Consider the following 21,572-nt stretch of genomic DNA (forward strand, 5'->3'; position numbering starts at 1 on the left):
TACCTGATACTAACACAACATTGTTAACTGTACTCCAATATAAAAGAAAAAGTAAAAAAAAAAAAAAACACTCTAGGGTGCAAAGGTGGAAGCAAGGAGATAAACTAATTAAAATGAAAAATTCAACTCTCCTGTCTGTGTAAGTTTAATGAATATGAACCAGAAATTAAGAGACAACAGTTGAAAATTATATGCAAAGACATTGAAGTTGTAACTACACAAAGTTAAAACTGGTTGGAAGAGAGAGTTCAATAAAGCAGTCGATTCATTTCCTCAGCACCAAATGTCAGGTTTGAAAATATTTTAGAATAAGTTCATGAATAACCAGTGATTAAACAAATGTAAATTTTGGGAACATTGAATATCTATTGCTACTGTTGCTGCTGCTAAGTCGCTTCAGTCTTGTCCGACTCTGTGCAACCCCATAGATGGCAGCCCACCAGGCTCCCCCATCCCTGGGATTCTCCAGGCAAGAACACTGGAGTGGGTTGCCGTTTCCATCTCCAATCCATGAAAGTGAAAAGTGAAAGTGAAGTCGCTCAGTCGTGTCTGACTCTTCATGACCCCATGGACTGCAGCCTACCAGGCTCCTCTGTCCATGGGATTTTCCAGGCAAGAGTACTGGAGTGGGTTGCCATTGCCTTCTCCAGATCTATTGCTAAGTAAGATTTAAAAAAAAACTCCCTCCTTAACATGGGGTCTGGGTTATGAAAATAAACAGATGCCTATTATGATGTTGGAATTGTCTCTTCAAGTACTTTTTGGTCCTGGAAGCCAAAAAAACCACAAAAGACCACCCAAGAAACAAAAATCAAGACATTTCATTTGGAACTTAAGGAAACTTGAAAAGTTAAGACTGTAAATCAGCAAGAAAAATGAAGGGAGTCATAGTTCAGACTATTTGTGTTTTTATTTTCAAATTTAAAACATGACTAATGGGAAGAAAAAAATAGTTGAGTCTTCTTCAAGAAACAAAGAAATGGAGAAATAAAAATTCTGATAGAAGGTGAATTTAGCTTTGCAATCATCCTTCCTGGCAGTCAGAATTATTAGGTTATGAAACAGAGCTCTCTCCATTTCTCTTGGGCAGTTTAGGTTTGGAACAAATTGGACCTGAAAAAGTGTCAAAATTCACAGTAGGAGTGCCTACTCAAAGCACCATTTCTCTCTGAAGTAGGTTACTACGTTCACCTAGGGAAATTTCTATTGAATTATAATTAGGTGGCTAATTAAAAAGTGGATTACCAACTATATTAAAATATGAGAGGAAAATGTGCACATCATTCATTCTTTAATTTAGAAAATCCACTGCTTCCTTAAAAAATTCTCACTGGAAATTTCCATATATAATACCCATGTTTTCTTTTTTTCTTTTAAATCAAATTTATTGAAGCAAGTCTAGGATTTTGTTAGTTGAGGTAATAGAACTAATTTAAGCTTCCCCATTAATAAAAAACTTGCCTCTACATCATAGTTATCATTCTTTAGAATGAGAACTGCTGGCTCTGAAAAATAGTGCAAGGTTCCTAGAAGAAATAATAATAATGAAAATAATAACGGCTACCATTTAGTCACTGCTAATATATATTAAATTCTAGATGTCTCAATTAATTCTCAGTAACTCTATATTACTGAGAGAATTACAGTTGTCACCTAACATACCTATTACCCATGTTACAGTAATTTTATGCCTATTAAACAGATAAGGGAACTAAACTCAGAGAAGTTAGGCAAATTATTCAAAATCACAGAGCTTAATGGTGTGAAATTCAAGCTCAGATCTTTTTGACCTAAGAAAGTGAAAGTCGCTCAGTCTTGTCTGACTCTTTGACACCCCATGGACTATACAGTCCATGGAATTCTCCAGGCCAGAATACTGGAGTGGGTAGCCTTTCCCTTCTCCGGGGCATCTTCCCAACCCAGGGATCGATCCCAGGTCTCCCACATTGCAGGTGGATTCTTTACCAGCTGAGCCATAAGGGAAACCCAAGAATACTGGAGTGGGTAACCTATCCCTTCTCCAGCGGATCTGCCCGACCCAGGAATCAAACCAGGATCTCCTGCAGTGCAGGTGGATTCTTTACCAAAACAATCTTGTATTAAGCAAGAATTTTGCCTTCCTTAAAATGTTTTAACATTAAGCTAAAACTATATGGTTGCAGTCAACTGGTTTTGAAACTGATACTGTTCATGTACCGTATAAGCAGTTAATCAGGATCTTTTATTAATGAGAAGACCATATTTCCTAGCCATTTGTCCAAACATCAGTTTATTTTATAAAGTAAATGATTGTCAGGAGACTCCTCAGCTATTACTAACAGCAGAAATTAAAAAGTAAAAGTCACCTGTTACTATAGGTTATTTGTCTTTCCCTATTTTCTTCTAATTTCTAAGAAAGTAAAAATTAAATGATAGCCCTTGAACTTTGGTACGATACAATTTATAAGCCTTAGTCACATATTAAGTGGGTCAGTCTGTTTCTAAAAACACTTAAAAATTGGCCGCCCCAAGTAGATGACTTAGCAGACAGGCACAACTGACTGCTGGGATGGGCTTCCTGAATCGCTCACTCAGTCCCCATACCAGGCAGGTGACTTGGAGTCCTTTCTCAAATAATGACAGCCGTAACATCATAACTATGCTGACTTTTATTGGAGAGCCTGTTGTATGTCAGACACTGTGCTCATTGCATATATTACTTCACTTTGCTCCAGGATTTCTCAGTTGTGGTTCCACCTTTTGGGCTGGATGAGTTTTTCCTTGTGGGGGGGTGGGGGTGGGGATGGGGTATCCTGTGCATCCTAGGAAGATTTGAAACATCCTTGGCCTCTACTCTCCAGATGTCAGCACACATACCCGCTCCAGTTGTGATAGCCGAGGCCATCTCCAGACATTGCTAAATGTCTCCTGAAGGGCAGAATCACCCCTAGTTGAGAGAGAGCCTCTCTGTTTTACTCCCTCAACAACTTGAGGGAGATTAGTACTATTAGATTAGTAATATGACTGATGAGGAAACTGTGACTACAAGAGGTTTAAAGCTCGCAGTTAGTAAATTACAGAGCACATAGATCGCCTATCTCTTGAATGCTATTTTTCTATGGTTGAAACTCATAAGTGAAGATCTGCCCTCTTTCCCCCCTCTTTTTTTTTTTTTTTAACTTATTGGACTGTACCAGATCTTAGTTGCAGCATGTGAGATCTAGTTCCCTGATCAGGGATTGAACCTGCGCCTCCTTCATTGAGAGTGTGACATCCTACCCACTGGGCCACCAGGGAAGTCCCTTTCCCACCCTCTTCACGCCTGTATTTCACTGTGGGGTGGAGCAGTGGGAAAGAAGAGATGGTGCATGTGCACAGAATTTCTGTTCTACAGATTAATTCCGCTTTAATTGGAATTTTGAAAACTAATGAAAAAAATTACAAGTGTTACATGATCCATTCTCAGGGTTTTTGAATCGATCTGATTTAATTCTTCCCAATTAGCATGCCATTATGGAGGAGTATTATGTTGAGAATCAATATTACACTAAACACTAATATTTTATTCAGTATTAAAAATTTATACAAATGGTAATACAAGTGCTTTATTCCTACTTTCTCTAAATGAGAAGAAATGCTTCCTTAGGGCAATTCCAGCTACAAAGAAAATGTTATCTTCTGAGGAGACTATTGGTATTACATTTGACATAGATCATTGCTTACATGAATCAGTAAGATTTAATTGAATGAAATTTATTTTATTGTAAAGTGTATATATTTTTCAGGATGTCAGATTGTTTTCATGACAATAAAATGACATTATTGTGCAGTACTGCTAAACCGGACATAATATAACATTATGATTGTAGGATATCATTTTTTTCTTTTTTTTTTTTCTATTACTACCCTTTTTTGAGTTAGATATAGTCTTAGACTGGAATTTGAATCTATATCCAGATTCTTCATCTTATATCTTCTTTGCAAAGAGGAATTAATAAGCCTAATAGATAAACAGTATACTAGAGAAACATCTAATAAATAACCACCTAGAAAGAGGTCAGTGAGGTGTGGTTTAAAACAGATATTTCAAATCTGCTTTCCGAATTGGGTCCCTTTGCACCTCTCTCAGCATCTGGCCTTGCCGTGCTTTTTGGTTTTAGACCCTGGGTCCCCTGCATGCATCCTCCCGTTCTCCCTCTCCCCTCCCTTCATCTCGCCTGTCCGTCTGTTGCTTCTCCCCCCACAACTTCAATAGCTTCTTCAAACTTCCAAACTAGGGTAGCACCATGAGATTACCATAGTTTTGATCCCAGGAAGGCATTTATGATTTTTTAAATAACTTACATACTTAAATTCCCAATTTCTCTTATATTTTAAAATCATAAGGAAACTATGCCTTTTAAAACATACCTAACTTTGTGAATTACTATACTTTGTTCTTCAGTATTAGAAAAGTTTTGCTCCATATTTTAGTAATCTCCCAGTTGGGTTGGCAGGATCAGTATGTTAATATGCACATACTTCGAAAAAGCTAGTCTCCAGGAAAAGGATGCTTATAATTCCAAAGGCATATTAGAAGTTAAAAACTGCCATGCAAAATCTAAGCAGGAAAAAGAAACACTGATTAAATAAAGCTAACTGAAAAATTAGAAATTAAAGGTATGTTCAGCATGGCAATCACAGTTACAAACAGGAAAATTTAAACTAAGAAAACATTTAATTGGTTGACTTTTCTAAAATATTGATTGGACTTCATTAATAAGCATTTTATGCATATGGCTATTCTGAAAGTTTCTTTAAAAATGAAAGACTTGGGCCTTAATGAGACATATTATCACACAAACATATTTGAATCTGGCTTATGAAAAATAGGACTTTAGAATTTACAATGTGTGCCTAAAATGCAAATATATTTAATTAACTGAAAACCCATAAGACAGGACTTCTTCAAATAAGCAATTACTTCAGGGACTAATCGTGTAAATAGGATCCTGATTCATTAACACAAATACCCATATGAGAGAAGGATAAGAAAATTTTATTCTTTAGGTTATTTATGCACACGTGGTAATATCTCATTAATTTAAGACTTCAATAAATTTAAAATCTTTTGATAATTTGCTCATGAGCTGGGCTGATGTTTACCTTTTTTTGCAAACATTTTATTTATAGGTAGATAACATATGGTGTTTTAAACATTTATTTTCAATCTTATGTACACTTTTTAGACAGAATAAGCTATTTTCAATGAACCTCAGGCACTTTACAAGCTCCTACATACACCCAATCTATATGCTAATAACAAAATGTTCATATGATTCATTGTAAGAGGTCTCCTTACAATGGAGAAATCTCCTTAAGGATTTCTGTTTTATAATGTTTTGTTGAAGTTACTATATGTAGTTTAAAGTAATAAAAACCACATTTGTTTAAAGTTATCTGTAATTCAGCCTTCCCACACATTCAAATATGACCACCTCCCTAATTCATTAGAAAAAATGAAATTTTGCAACATTCACAGCTACACATGTAGAGAGAATTTTCCTTTTAAATATGCACTAGAACATATACAGAAAAAATACAATGAAGTGTGAAAATAAATGATTTTGTGAGTGTGGACAAAGGAGAGTAAAGTGTCTCAAAGCAATTTAAGTCCTGTAGGCACAATACACTGGTGAAAACTCAGTAAAATAGCCCTTTCCTCAAAAGGTGATGTTACTCACTCGGGGTGACTGAGTTCTAATCACTTGCTTGCAAAATGATAATAAGTTTTTCCAATTAAAGACAGTCAGTTCCTAGGCCAAAGGGGTGGATGCTCCAAACTAGGACATCTGGGATGAAGAGAAATGCCACAGCACAGATCTGGCATTTCTAAATCTTCCTTGTTTGTGGCCATGACTTTTCAGCATCCACATGTCAATTTTCTGCACAAGATGCTACTGTAAAGAATCTTAAAATTGTTTATAAAGCGAGTAGAAGAATTCTTTTATTTTAATGACCAAAACTCATTACGTAGAACAAAATGACTCAAAATTCTAAACCAGATAATATATATTTCACATTGACACAAACCACAACTGAGCGAATGAATTGAACATTCTCTTTTCTATGAAACACACCGATGGCAAATCTAGATATTAGAAGTCATGCCATCTTCACACAAGAAGTAGCTCCATTTGTTTTTAATATTGTGAGAAGATTAGAACTATCCATACTAGTAGTTACTTACCATACAAAGGGGAAAAACAAGCTCCAATTCCATTTTCATGACTTAATCAAGAATACTTGCTGAAAGAGGACTCTTATCGTGTGTTTCTGGATGGTTACGCAACCTGGGTAGGAGATACAAACACAGAATGTTTCATCATCAAGGAGAAAACTTCTCAAGAAATACTAGTTTGTTCTATCAGTGATTTCTCATCTGAACGAGTGCTATCCCAGCCAACTGTATGCTATTTACAAATCAATCAGGTGCCCACGAGAGTTTGAGCAAGAGAGGCTGGAATGACTACCCCCATTAGGGGAAGAAGACCTGGGGCTGCATCCCATTGGGTATTTGCATGAAGTGAAGGCCTTTCACTTCACTCAGGCTCGGTTCTTCATCTGCCTTGTAGGGTACTAATGCCAGCTATTTGAGGGACTGCTCTCACAAGCAAATGAGACAATGAGTAGAAAGATGTTTAGTCAACAGTAAAACTGTTTCATTTATTTATACTCTGACTCTGTTGTAAGGATCTGAGGTGGCTTCCAAAAAGAAAAATAATGAAATGTGAGTAAAAATAAGAAAACAGGGACTTCACTGGAGGTCCAATGTTTAAGACTCAGTAGGTTCAATCCCTGGTTGGGGATTTAAGATCCCACATGCCTTGAAGTGTGGCCAAGAAAAAAAAAAAGGGGTTGAGAGTCAAAAAGGAAGAAGTATACATGCTACCTACATTGGTTAGCACTTGATCGAAGGTATAAAGTTTCTTGGTAATTTAGGGAAAAGGAAGACACAGTTTCTTCTTAATCTTCTATTAGAGAGGAAAAGATACATTACTTCCCCTAAAGAAGCCAAGTATTTTATCCTCTTGATATGAAATTCATCAAAAATTTAAAGCATGTAAAACATGATACAGGGGCATTGAAATAAAATGGATTATTCTATTTAACAGGAATAGGGCTGATGACTATGAAAACTGAAGGGCAAAATAATACTTTTTCTTGTTTGTGCTGGGTCTTTGTTGCAGCATGCAGGCTTCTCTAGTTGTGGCGCATGAATTTATTTGCCCTGCAGCTTGAGGGATCTTAGTTCCTTGACTGGGGATCAAACCTGAAGCTCAGAAACAGGGTACTTTTGCTTGGAGGCAGTGCATGCCAATGGCACCCCACTCCAGTACTCTTGCCTGGAAAATCCATGGACGGAGGAGCCTGGTGGGCTGCAGTCCACGGGGTTGCTGGGAGTCGGAGACGACTGAGAGACTTCACTTTCAGTTTTCACTTTCATGCATCGGAGAAGGAAATGGCAACCCACTCCAGTGTTCTTGCCTGGAGAATCCCAGGGACAGGGGAGCCTGGTGGGCTGCCGTCTATGGGGTCGTACAGAGTCGGACACGGCTGAAGCGACTTAGCAGCAGCAGCAGCAGCAGTGCATGCCAAGTTGCTTCAGTCGTGTCCCACTCTTTGTGACCCCATGGACTATAGCCCTCTAGGTTCCTCTGTCCATGGGATTCTCCAGGCAAGAGTACTGGAGTGAGTTGCCATTTCTTCCTCCAGGGGATCTTCCTGACCCAGGGATCGAACCCATGTCTCTTAACGTCTCCTGCAGTGACAAGCGGGTTCTTTACCACTAGGGCCATCTATTACTGCTATGAAAATTGTCTTACTCCTAGAGGCACACCTGAAGCTTGAATTAGGGAAATCCTAACTATAAGCACAATTCACTCCCAAGTAACAAGTCATCCAAATCTCTTCCCTTTCCACACCTTCCTAACAAACACATAGGAGCTCCTGAGCTGAAGTCACATTCTCAACGGTGAGGAGAAATTTCTGAAGGAAGTCACTGATGGCTTGTGACCCTAGGCCAGTCAGTGTTCATTAATACAAACAGGGGGTAAAGCGGCAAAGATAATGAGGCCAAATATGATATAATACTGACTGCCGCACAGCCCATTTTGTGGGGCCATTTCAAAAGGGAAAGGATGAGAAAGGGAAAGGTATATGATCTTATGTTCACACTGTAAGTGAAACACATCTCAGCACGAGGCTCTTCCTTGAAATCCACATGTTTTCCTGACTTCCTTGAAATCTCACTTAAAAAACTTTTTTTTTCTTTGAGTCTCTGAGCAAGTAATATCTGGTCTCTGTGCTGTACCACTTGGAACATACTACATAAGAGTTCATATGCACTGAAATGTTTGTAGATTTTCCACCTTCTCTGCTGTCAGGAAGCCCAGCTCCAATTAAAATGTATGTACTATTAAAAAAAATTATCTTCTTGGCTCCGATGCATGGCACGTGGGATCTTAGTTCCCTGACCTGGGATTGAGCCCATGTCCCTTGCATTGGAAGCATGGAGCCTTAACCACTGAACCACCAGAGAAGTCCCAGTCTCGCAGGAAACTCCTCTCAATTTTTTTCTTCTGGCTCCTCTACTTCCTCCCCTGAAGCATGGGCCTTCCTTCAGATTCTCCACCTGGCAGCGATTTCATTCACACCCACAGCTTAAGTTGTCTTTTTGGACGCTTCTCCAGGCTGGATCCTCCTCCCCAGCGTCTTCGGAATTTGCTTTTCTTTTCCTGCCTAACGTCAATGGTGCTGCCACCCTCTGTGGCTTGAACACTTGGAGTCATCTTCAGTCTTCTCCTCCATCACTGCACCTTCGTACAGAACATACCACCTGACTATAGCCACTTGGCACACAAACGTCATTTCCCTTTTACATGTCAAAGGCCACTACGATCAATAATACATCTCGCCTCCATCATCTCCCTTCCAGGTGGTGGCCTCTTTTCTCATGCACCCCTATGTCCGGTCACCATCATTTCCCAGGTTTCAGGGTGGATCCCGGTTTTCTTCCTAAAGCCTCATGCTTCCCCACTTGCTCGAAAGCGTCCAATATTTCTTTAGTCCCTAGCAGATCAACTCTAAAACTTCTCAGCAGAGAAGTTTCCAATAGCTGAGATCAGTACACTGACCACATTTAACATGACCTTTCTAGTCCTACTAAACCATTTCCCCTCTCTGTAGCCCTCTCCCCAAAAGCTGTTTCCTGCCTCCATGACTTTGTTACTAGCTTTCTGCTTCTGAAATGTTCATCTCTTAACACCCAGTTCAGACACTGCCTCTTTCAGGCATTGTCCTGGATTCTTGAGTAGAACCCATGTACCCTCCTCTACAAACCCAAAGATCCTTAAATGTTCTCTCACTACAAGATTCATATTTATAATACTCTGGCTTTATTTTCAATAGCTATAAATACAGCAGTGCAAAGAGCTCTCAGAAAGTGTGTGATCTAGCTAGGGAAACCCTGCTTTATTCACATTTCTAACTTCCATGGTGTAGTATTTCATGCTTGAATGTTGTGAATGCTATATAAATAATAGGTGATTAGATGGTTTTTAAACGTCAGATAGCACCATGGAATGCTCTGAACACAGGGGTAAGACACCATTTTAGAAACTCTTTTCTGAGTAAGCAGCAGTAGCAAGACTGTCCAAATTTTGAAGACAAAAGTAATGAAAGAGGACCAAGAAAAAGCCCCAATATAGGTAGAAGTGTTACTTCTCTCTCTCCATTATTTTTAACAAATTTGTTTGATCAGTTGGTAAAAGTCAAGTAAGTGTTTATACCTGAGGAAAAACGTTGCATTTTTAAAAAATCAGATCACAGAATAGTCCTTAGGCGTTTGAGATTATTACACAGAATACATCTTATGGCAAATTGCCCATTAGGGATCGAAAATGTCTTTCCAGTCGGTGCCTGTCCCCCTGCTTCATACACATAAGATAGTTTACTGTTCGTTGAATGCATGAGCGCTGAGTCATCCACTTCTCTCTCGGCAGCTGCCCTCCAATAGCTCTATTCCCCTTTACAGCCAAACCATTGTAAATAATTACCACGCTCTTCTTTCCTTACTTCCTGTCTGGTCTGCAGCTCACACCACCTGAGTCTCACCTCTGCCTTATTTCAGTGCTCACTGTGCCGGGACCCTCCCTCCACTCCGTTCCCTTAGGGTGGGCTCACTCTTTGGTGCTGTCGAGGGACAAGGAGGGAAGTTGAGGCTGCCACTCATGCCACAGAAGCTGCTGAGAACATTCTCTGTAATGTCTCTGCCCACGGCCTCTCCCTTCCCCCAGCAACGAATGCAATGGGTGAGGCCGGGCAACGCTGCTTCGTGAGCATTCGGTTTATTTATGCCACTCACAAGAGCACCGAGTGGGTGAACAGGCAGCTCATAAAGTCCTCTAGCCGCAGGTCTGCATTTTCTCTCCAAATCAGACCCCAGAACCTTGGACTGTTCTGTGTACAAATTCCACCGAGCTACACTCTGTCTCTAGCGGTCACCAACATATCAAAATGACTTTCTTGTCTACCATGCCCTCTCCCTGAATGTCTTCTTAAAATAGATGTAAACTATGAACATGTCAAAGAGTCTCTGACATGCTTGACTGCAGTCAGAACTGGTTACAGCTCTGTTACCCAGACATATCATTTAGTAATTTCTATGTGTGTGCATGCTCAGTCACTCAGTCATGTCCAATTATTTGTGACCCCGTAGACTGTAGCCTGCCAGGCTCCTCTGTCTATGGAATTTCCCAAGCAGGAATACTGGAGTGGGTTGCCATTCCCTTCTCCAGGGGATCTTCCCAACCCAGGGATCGAACCCACGTCTTGGGTGTCTCCTGCATTGGCAGGTGGATTCTTTACCACTGAGCCATTTCTCTTTTCAAAACAAATGTCTCCTTTCTCAGTCTTCCACAGTCAAGGCAACTGACTACCCCCACCTTCTCAAATGGAATCCTTGCTCCCTCACCCCCACGACCCAGCAGTCTCGTGGGTTTCCTTCTTTTTCTTCTTCTGCTCCTCCTTTCACCCTTACGCTCGTCCTTCACTTGGTGGGCTTGATGGATTTGAATTCCTCAGGGCTTTGGTCCTAGCATTCTCTGCCACTGCTGACGTTATAACCTTTCTCTGCACGTCATCTCCGTCTGAGGATCCCATTGGTCGTATCCAGACCTGTGAATGTAGAAATGCGTCACAAGTTTCTATCTCTGGCTGGGACTTCAGAGCTCTCTGACAAGCTTCACACCCATAACCAAATGTCTGCTTGCTCTACCCCGTGTCAACTCCAAGACATCTCAAATTCAGCATGTCCAGCCCTGAATTTAGCATCAGTCTTCACAGACTTGTTCCTCTGCCAGTGTTCCCTGGCACTTTCTCATGGGCTCCACATAAATACAGCAGAAGATGACCTATCAGTGTTACCTTCTGTATATCCTTAGAATCCATTGACAGCTTAGAATTCATCCTCCCTCCCCTAGGCCACGTTACCAGTGCCTCTCTGTTCAAAAAGTTCAGCTGATCTGCGTAACTTAGGCCCCTTGCCAGCCAGTACTCTTCATTGTAGCCAGAAACACTTTTTTGAAACATAAAATTGATGACGTGAATATAATCCTCTCCCTCAAAAAGCCCCCCAAACCCACCTTCTTATTGGTTTTAGGATAAAGGAATATGCCCTGCTATGGCTAAAAAGCCTTTCATGGTGATAACCTCTGAGTGCATCTGCAGACTCTAGCTGTTCACCCTACTCGGTGTCCTCCGGCCGCTCGCCTTTCCTTGTCTCTCAGGCTGCCCCTGCTTGCTTCTGCTTTCCGTAAGTTATGACTTTCCCATACATCATGCTTTCTGCCAATACTCTTTGTCTAGCTGACTCTTGTACATCATGTAGATGTCATTTTCTAGGATCATGTGTCTCTCATTAGTATCATTTAGAGCAGTTGCATTTTCATAACTATTGTGTCATTCTCTTTTTTGAAATTATATTTTTATTTATTTGGCGGCAACAGGTCTTAGCTGCAGCATGCAAGATCTTTCAGTGGCAGCGTGTGACCTCTGAGTTGTGGCATGTGAATCCAGTTCCCTGACCAGGGACCGAACCCGTCCCCCTGCATTGGGATCGCAGAGGCTTAGCCACTGGACCACCAGCAAAGTCCTGTATTTGTGTCATTCTTTTACCCGCTGTCTTCCCCACCAGCTTGAAGGCCAAATGAGGGCAGAGCATACCTGATGTAATTCACTGCATCCTAACGGTGTCTAGCGCATAGTATGCGCTCACTAAAGACAGTTTTATTGAAAGCATGAGTGTATGGAATGAATATGAAAATAAACCTAGATTAAAGTCAGCAAGAAAAATGTACTCATATTCTAGTGTTGAAAAATTCTAAAATAAGCCCAGTATTGAGATGAGTAGCAAGAACACTGAAAGCTTTAGATGGATTTAAGAAATGAAAGTAGGAGGACTTCCTTTCTCACCCAGATTCAGTAGTGGGTAGACCGGAATGGTAGAGAATTTTTTAATGAAAAATTTCACCTGAATTGAAAAGCAACTGATTTTAGTACATAAAAAATATGCTAAGATATGAAGGTAGTACTATCTAATCTAATTCCTGCTGTGTTTGCCACTGCATATATTGAACCAGAGCCATCACAAGGGCAGAGGATTAGGACCAGAGACAAGCTGGGGGAGGCAAAGGAGAGATGAGATTTCAAAAAACGTTTATGTTTCTGGATTGTGGCTATTGGGCTGGATATGCCTTTTTATATCTTTGCTTCTAAAATTCATGTCATTACATGCACTATAATTGTCTCTGCTTCCATATGGTGACAGAATTCTAACCACTGTATCAAGATCTCGATACATAGGCAAAGCGAAAATGTTGCATCAGTCGTTTTCCCTCAGTTACATTACAAGTACAGGACACCCGCCTCGCCCCAATAATGAAACACAAATTTAGTCAATTAGAATAGTATCAGTATCGTGAATGTACTTTTGCAATTATGAGAGTAAAAACATTCCACATTGAAATAAGAAATGCCATCTGATTTCAATTTAACACAAAGGGGGAGAAACACATTCCATTTAAGAATGACAAATAAAGCTGTCAGTGTGATCCATTTATAGTCCCTCAGAGAATGCCACAAATCCACATAATGTTCTGAGGAGCTAGTTATTGTATTTGCTGTGTCGGAGAGAAGGCCTGGAAGTCTCTGATGGTCTGCTAGCCAAGGAAACTAAGGTTAGCTGGAAGAATGTGCAAATTCAGTCAGCATCCAAGGAGAACACCCCTTAAAGGGGAGTGTGAAGACGCTGGCTGTTGTCTGTAAATAGTGTGCCGCAGCAGGAGGGGTGGAACGCTGCAGGATACACCCTTGTCTTCTTTGTCTGTTCCCCACCCCTCTGCCCTTGCCTTCATGTTATTTAGTCGCTCAGTCATGTCAGAATCTTTGCAACCCGATGGACTACAGCACGCCAGGCTTCCCTGTCCTTCACTATCTCCTGGAGTTTGCTCAAACTCATGTCCATTGAGTCAGTTATGCCATCCAGCCATCTCATCCTCTGTCGCCCCCTTCTCCTCCTGCCTTCAACCATTCCCATCATTGGGGTCTTTTCTAATGAGTCGGCTCTCTGCATCAGGTGGCCAAAATATTGGAGCTTCAGCATCAGTCCTTCCAATGAACATTCAGGGTTGATTTCATTTAGGATTGACTGGTTTGATCTTGCAGCCCAAGAGACTCTCAAGAATCTTTTCCAGCACCACAGTTTGAAAACATCAATTCTTGAGTACTCTTTACGGTCCAACTCTCACATCCGTATGTGATCTAGAAGGGTCTTAACTGGCCAAATGAGGCCTCTCTGTATTAGGCCTACTGCTAACAAAAATTACAGAGAGGCATCAAATCTTGATTATAAACATCCACAGTGCTAGTTATTTTTGAAAATGTTACTATAGGTTATTTCCAGCTCAGGTACAAGGGCACTTATCAAAAACAAACAGTGGAAATATAATCTCTATTCCTTATTCCTGCACTCAAGCTTCCTTCTTTCAAGCAGCCGTGTGCTGTTAAATATATATACATATATTCATATATAAGTGTATATAAAATATGACCCTCTGCAAGGCATAACTGATTACTTTTTCTCCTTTGCATTGGCTGCTAAAAAACCGCGAATAAAATTTGTTACTATCTTCTAGCAAGAATGTTGAATTTCATGGCATAAATTTTGAGTATGAATCTCTCTCCTGGCCCTATCTTACATTCCTAGCCTTATTTTTTTTTCTTTTGACTCATTTTTTCCTACCTATTTGTAATATATTTTATGTTGCTCTACAGTATGTATTTTTATTAGCCTTTCTCTATAAGCTTTAAATCCTTTCCAGCATATAAATAAAATACACAACATTTATAGATAGCCTTTTTTTTTTTCCTCTGGAGGGTTGCAAAATTTTCCCAGAGCAACACAATTCATTACCATAAATGAACATTAAGACACTGATGTTCATAGTAATTAAATTTTTTTGTGATATTTCGCTCAATATTTCAGTTAGGTTTTCTTAATATTTATGCATACACCTTTATTGCTGAAATTCCTAGCCTGAGGTCCATGGACTCTCTCAAATTATATGCAAAATTTTGTGCATATAAATTTTTATTATGGAGGAGTTTCATTTTAATCCAATTCTGAAAGGCAAATTTGACCCAAAAGATTAAAAATATACTCTTTTTCACTGGAATAACCCCAGAAAACCAGATCTGGGTCTCTTGGCATTCAACTAAATGACAAAATATTTTTTGACTACCTACTCGGTGTCTAGCAAGGGCTTCTCTGGTAGCTCAAATGGTAAAGAATCTGCCTTCAATGCAGGAGATCTAGGTTCAATCCCTGGGTTGGGAAGATCCTCTGGAGAAGAAAATGGCAACCCACTCCGGGTAGTCTGCCTGGAGAAACCCATGGAGTCTGGCAGGCTATGGGGTCGCAAAGAATCGGACACGTCTGAGCGGCTAAGCGCAAGTACAAGTGCCTGGCACTGTTTTAATTGCTCGGAAAACAGCAATCAACATGTAGACTTGACCTCTGACCTCAGGGTACTTTTAGTCCGGTGGGGATGAGGGAAGGCAATGAAAAAACAACGTGAAATATTTGGATGGCAACGTACTGTAATAAATAAAACAAAGTAATGTAATAGCAAATGAATGAGATTGGATGGTCAGGGACAGCCTCTCTAAGGAGATGGAATATTAGCTGAGCCAAGCAAGATTGGAGGGAGAAGCATTCCAGACAGAGAGACCGGCTAATGCAAAGACCTTCACAGAGACACAGGCTTGTTATCATCCATTACTCTTCTAGAAAATAGGAGTGGTCATTCTCCAAATTCACTTTTCAAATTTACTTTCAGTACTTCACTCTCTTTTCCTTGTTTTCATTTTCTTTGAAGAGTTAGATTTCCTAATGTGAGGGAAAGGTATCTTCAGAAAAAGTGCCTTGTATTTTATTATCCATGAAAGTCAGTAAGTAGTTGAGTCTGCCATCTTGAAGGGACTGTGGGAGATGCCCTGAAGGTGCTCAGCACAGGCTGAATAAAATAGAACTGCCATACATGGCGGAGAGGGCAATGGCACCCCATGCCAGTACTCTTGCCTGGAAAATCCCATGGACGGAGGAGCCTGGTGGGCTGCAGTCTGTGGGGTCGCACAGAGTCGGACATGACTGAGCGACTTAGCAGCAGCAGCAGCAGCATACATGTAACCATAATGTACCTTAAACCAATCTTGTATTGTTCAGTAACATAGGTTTATGAGCCAAGTAAATTCTAGGGCGCAGATGCTTTAATGTACAGTTTGAAACCCAAAGCTCTTTAGCAAGGCACCGATCATCCTCTAAAAGCTGAAGATGGATGAAGGAGAAAAGGAACACATGATGAAAATTAGGGTTAAAAATTCTTTGAGATAAGAACACTACTCTATGGCTTGGAAAAATGCTCTAAATAGCCTTGACTGTTTTTAAATGCTCTAAATAGACTGTAAATCAATAAATTAGGATATGACTAAAGATCATAAATACCTCCCACATTATTAGCTCTTTTCCTGAATTAAATTGTTTATAAACATATTAAAGGAATAATGCCTGAAAGTTAAAGCCAAGAGTAAGGTCTCAGAACATTCTGTGACAGTTATAGTGTGCCAGAAACTGTGAGATTTCTGAGCTCGTGGACTTCCAGGTAAAGGCTAATCATTACTTCTGTTTTACAGACAGGGAGAAATTTAGGTTTAGAAGAAGCGAAACTGACTCCAGAGCCTCCTCAATGCCATCATCTCTACCATTATCAGTTAGTTCCATGGAGAGAGGAGGTTTTGTGAGTTACAGCTGATAAACTCATCTGCCTTGTTGTTTAAAAGGCTTTGGGGAATGACATTCTGAACAATTCGTCTGGGCTTATCATGTGCAAATTAATTTCAGTACTAACTCAAACAGAACAAGTAAGACAGCAAAGCTGCTATTAAGAGTAAAAAAGGTTACTTGACTTTGGATCAGAGTAAATTATTTGGATTATTCATAATATACCTTCTCTTAGTGTTAGTCACTCAGTCGTATCGCCTCTTCGTGAGGCCTTGGACTGTAACATGCCCGGCTCCTCTGTCCATGGGATTCTCCAGGCAGAAATACTGGAGTGGGTTGTCATGCCCTCCTCCAGGGGATCTTTTCAACCCAGGGATTGAACCCAGGTCTCCCTCATTGCAGGTAGATTCTTTTACCATCTGAGCCACCAGAGAAGCCCAAAAGTGAGGGCCTGCCCTCTCTGAGGCTAATCCCACTGAAATAACAAGTGTAGTACTAGCAGCAGGAGTGTATCATAGTACTGCTGCTGCTGCTGCTAAGTTGCTTCAGTCGTGTCCGACTCTGTGCGACCCCACAGATGGCAGCCCACCAGGCTCCCCTTCCCTGGGATTCTCCAGGCAAGAACACTGGAGTGGGTTGCCATTTCCTTCTCCAATGCATGAAAGTGAAAAGTGAAAGTGAAGTCGCTCAGTCGTGTCTGACTCTTCGCAACCCCATGGACTGCAGCCCACCAGGCTCCTCCATCCATGGGATTTTCCAGGCAAGAGTACTGGAGTGGGGTGCCATCGCCTTCTTATTGAGTATTTACAAAGTATCACACACTGTTCTGACCACTGTACAACTTCACTTTACCCTCACAACAACCCCATTGGTAGTATTTATTATTATTATTCCCAATTCCCAGCCCAAGAGATGGGAGCTTAGAGAAGTTGCCCACATATCAAAGGCTTCCCAGCTTGCTACTGGAGGGGCTTACACAAAGCGCATTGACCCTGGAGCTCAGGCTCCCTGCAGTTCCCCCACAGTCTCCCTTTGTTTGATCAGGTTTTCTTCCTAATTGACATGTCAGTGAGGACATTCTATTTCCCAACATAGGTTGCTTTAAACCCTTTAGAGTCCAAGCCTGTCCATGATCTGGACTTTTTTTTTTTAACCTGTCCTAGCTAATTTCTCTAAATTACCTTCGAACCCTATGGGAACCTGCCTCCTCTTAAAGCCTCAGAAGTCCCCTAAGCCCACAATCCAGCTTAAATTCTACTGTTCTTAAAGGCCTTATTCAAATTCCACTTATCCGAGCCATCTTCCAAAGGTGTCTCCAGCCCAGGTAAATAGCTTGAAGAGCTGGCCTCTGCCATCTACTGCTGCAGGTCACCCTGGTGTGTCCAAGAGCTTTGGTGGCCTAGAGACTCCATGGAATTGTATAAGAGTTCTGTTGGAAAGTACCATCAGGAATTTTTCTCAGAGGCATGTCCAGAGCTTTTATCAATTTCTTAAAGTTTAACTACCACTCAGCAACTGTCCCTTCGTTCCCAACAGACACACACACACACACACTCAGACTCTTCTAGAAAATAATGACATTAAATGCTAATGTTTCTTGAGCAAGGTGGCCAGATTTAGCAAATAAAAATATTATATGGGACATGCCTTTACTAACACATGATTTGTTGTATATTTTAAATTCAAGTGTAACTCAGCCTGCTGTACTTGATCATCAGTCTTATCTTTGAATGTTCCATGGATATTAATGTTAATTCTCAACTACACAGAATATAATCATCTGGAGGGCAAGGGGCTTCACTAGTTCTCCACTGAATTTAACACTCAACTTTTATTGCTAATTACTGATTCATTTTTCTCACCCAACAGAAACATTTTGGAGTGTTCTTGACTTGGGGCCAATATCAAACCTAGTAGCTAAATCATGATTTTATATATATATATATATATGCCTTTTGCTATAAGGAAAGAGATGTCCATAGTACTTAATGAATGGATTTTGTTTATCTCTTCTACTTGCTGGATTCAAACACATTGATTTTTTTTTGTTTAAAAAAATCCTCTTAGAGGAAATCTGGGAAAGTTAAAAATAGACCACCATTATTATTGGGCCTTAAAGTGAGATCTTCCACCCATCTGACTGAAGACTCACGAAAGGTGTCTGTTAAAAATGCCGTTTTCTGGGTCCAATTTCAGACCTACTAATGTGGAATTGTTCAGAATGGCTCCAAGCTATCTGGGCTTTTAAAAAGTCTTTCAGATGACTTTTATAACCTCTAAAGACTGTTTTTTATGGCATGTAATACTCAAGCAAAAATTGAGCTCTAAGTTAGAGAAAGAAAGTTATTTTTGTCCTTAAAAACAAGCTATCATTATTTGGAATTCAAAGTATCAGTCATCTTTTAAATGTATCTGGAATCTATCAGACCAGAGTGAAATGCCCAGCACTGGAGATTGCCCATTCAGAGTTTCCAAGTATTTCAACAGAATTGGTAAACTAACTTTAGGGATTAAAGGCTGCCTGATGGATCATTAAAATAGTAAATAAGTCAATGAAATTTATAAAGGCCATATGAAATTTAAAAACATCATCTCAACTAGGGTGCTCTGCTGTGTATTAATGCTGCTACCCAGGACTAGTCTGGGAAACCTAAGGATGTTCAGAATTTCTGAAAGAAAGAATCATTGTCCACAACTCCCTCTCTGTTGTTTGGGCGGTCCCTGATATTGTTGATTCTTGGTGAAAAGAATGCTGGTCTGAACGTCAGAAGGCATAGGTTCTATACTTTTGGTTCTGTATTTTTCTAAACTTCCCGTCTCCTTATCAATGAAACAATGGTTTAGACAGTTGGGTGGTCCCTACATTATCTTCTAATCTCAAGTTTCAGTTATCATCCTGAAGTTGTTTTCTCTGCTGTAAAATATGGGGGCTGGGCCAAGTGCATGTGTCCATCTGTCCTTTTGTTCAAGGGCAGCCCTACTGTCTCCATCACTGTTCTTGGATCCCCATTCATAATTCAGACTTAGGCTAGCAGCGTAATATTGACGGTACTTCATTTAGGTTATCCATGGAGGGGACAATGTATTGGCCGTTAGCACATGTCCATTCTAAGAGACAATTACTCATTCAACATATATATGTTAATGCTTATTGATCACCAGCTATGTGTCATGGTGCTAGGCCCCAAAAATAAAATAATGAAAACAGACAAAAACAGCTCTGGCCTCATGCTGCTTATGATCTTGAGGTGGGGGGTGATTGGGGGAAGATAAAAACAACAACCACATGGAAACTGACACATAAATAAAACAACAGCAGTTTGTAATCAGTGGTCTGAAGAACACTCAGGATGAGATAGAGAATAACAGAGTGACTGGGAGCAGTAACTGGGAAAAGTTTTGTGGGGAGGATGCTATTTTCTTAAACCTAAAGGAAGAAAAAAGATAAACAAGGGAAAGGGTTGGAGAAAAGGGGAGGACAGGGGAGGACACAGTCAGGAATCCCCCAGGAAGTGCAGCTTAAGTATTTGGCAGCCAAAATCCTGGACAGTCCCTCTGTTCCTGATAGATAATTTAATCTAAGACTAGAGAAAGGGAATCAGAGGCCCACAGAGTTTAGGGAACTTGACAAGTGGTGAGTTAGTTAATGGGAGAACTCTTGCATGCTTCAGTGCAGCAGGTGAACCTCTCTTAGGGATCACAGAGCATCAGGAGGAGCCAAAATGCCTTGGTCCAGGTGTTGGAGAAGACTCTTGAGAGTCCCTTGGACTGCAAGGAGATTCAACCAGTCTGTTCTGAAGGAGATCAGCCCTGGAATTTCTTTGGAAGAAATGATGCTAAAGCTGAAACCCCAGTACTTTGGCCACCTCATGCGAAGAGTTGACTCACTGGAAAAGACTCTGATGCTGGGAGGGATTGGGGGCAGGAGGAGAAGGGGACCACAGAGGATGAGATGGCTGGATGGCATCACTGACTCGATGGACGTGAGTCTCAGTGAACTCCGGGAGTTGGTGATGGACAGGGAGGCCTGGCATGCTGCGATTCACGGGGTCGCAAAGAGCTGGACACGACTGAGCGACTGAACTGAACTGAGAGGTTCAGTTTCCTCTTGTGTGAAACACGCATGGCGTCTACTGCCTCAGATTGTTATGGGATTTAAGGAGGTCATGTTTCACAGTGCCTGGTATATTGTAACTGCCTGATAAATGCAGAATCTCCTGATTTTTCACCTAGTGCGCTTGCATCTGTAGCAAGTTTTGGAAAATAAGTAAGGCAGAGGTTAAGTTACTTGGATAAAGGAAGAGAGTCAGCAGAGGAGAAGTTCTGGAATACTGGACTGGTATCTGCGTAGCAGCTATCCATCTGAGAGGCTGAGTAGAGGAAATGGGAAGAAAGGCCCTGAGTTGCGTGGTTTTGCTCACCCCTTAATCTGCTGGTGGGGAATCCAGAGTTGTCTTCAGAAGACAGAAAAGACCACCCATAGTAAAATTTATACTTATAAGGGGCATACGGGAAACAGGCTTTACTCTAGGAGACTGGTGACAGAAGAGTGACACGCTATTAGATGCATGCAAAGAGAACACGGTTATGTTAACATGTCACTCAATCCACTGGGAACAAACTAATTCAATTAGCTGCAGAGTATTAAGATGATTTCTGGTGTTAAGGATGCTTAAAAACCAAGCCCATGATACTGGGAGAATGAATAATTTATCCAGGCAACTAGGAAGATTTTCTTTGTCTGTGAACAAAACCACAGATTGAACTTCGCCCTTAAAATACCAAGAGGCATTATTTCATGGATTTTAGCAGACAGCTTATAAGGCCATTCCAAGAAACCTGCTTGCCGTCCTTGTTGACTCACCCAAAACATAAGGGAATATTTATGGTTCAGGCATGCTTGAACCAGGGCTGAATATTTCTGTTTCTGAAGTTCACTGGGTCCCTTTCCCCCCAGCCATAAGGTAAATGCCATTCCATATATAGCTTTTTGAAATGCTGTCTTCTTTATGATTCCCTGCCAGTGGTGCCTTATGGGAGAAATTTTATTTCAAAGTTTCACAGGATGCGAATTGAACTCATTATTTTACTCCAAACTCATTGTTTAATTGACAGGAAACATGCATTCTAAATCATCTTGTATGCATGGCAGAAGCAGCTACATAAATTTAACAATGGGTGGATTATTACTATTTAGCATATTTATGGGATTTTA

The 21,572-nt window shown here is 40.6% G+C and overlaps 1 protein-coding gene across 3 annotated transcripts in view; it reads right to left on the reverse strand.

Annotated features, from left to right (window-relative positions):
- The window catches only part of RHOBTB1 (Rho related BTB domain containing 1), a 141,812-nt gene that overhangs the window by 118,683 nt on the left and 1,557 nt on the right, over positions 1 to 21,572 (reverse strand). For all 3 annotated transcript variants that reach the window (XM_061405063.1, XM_061405066.1, XM_061405072.1), the window contains one exon: positions 6,209 to 6,311. The gene's annotated coding sequence lies outside the window, so the exon portion shown is untranslated. The remainder of the gene's footprint in view (positions 1 to 6,208; positions 6,312 to 21,572) is intronic.

Source organism: Bos javanicus, chromosome 28, assembly GCF_032452875.1.
Source record: "Bos javanicus breed banteng chromosome 28, ARS-OSU_banteng_1.0, whole genome shotgun sequence".
Classification (NCBI taxonomy): Eukaryota; Metazoa; Chordata; class Mammalia; order Artiodactyla; family Bovidae; genus Bos; species Bos javanicus.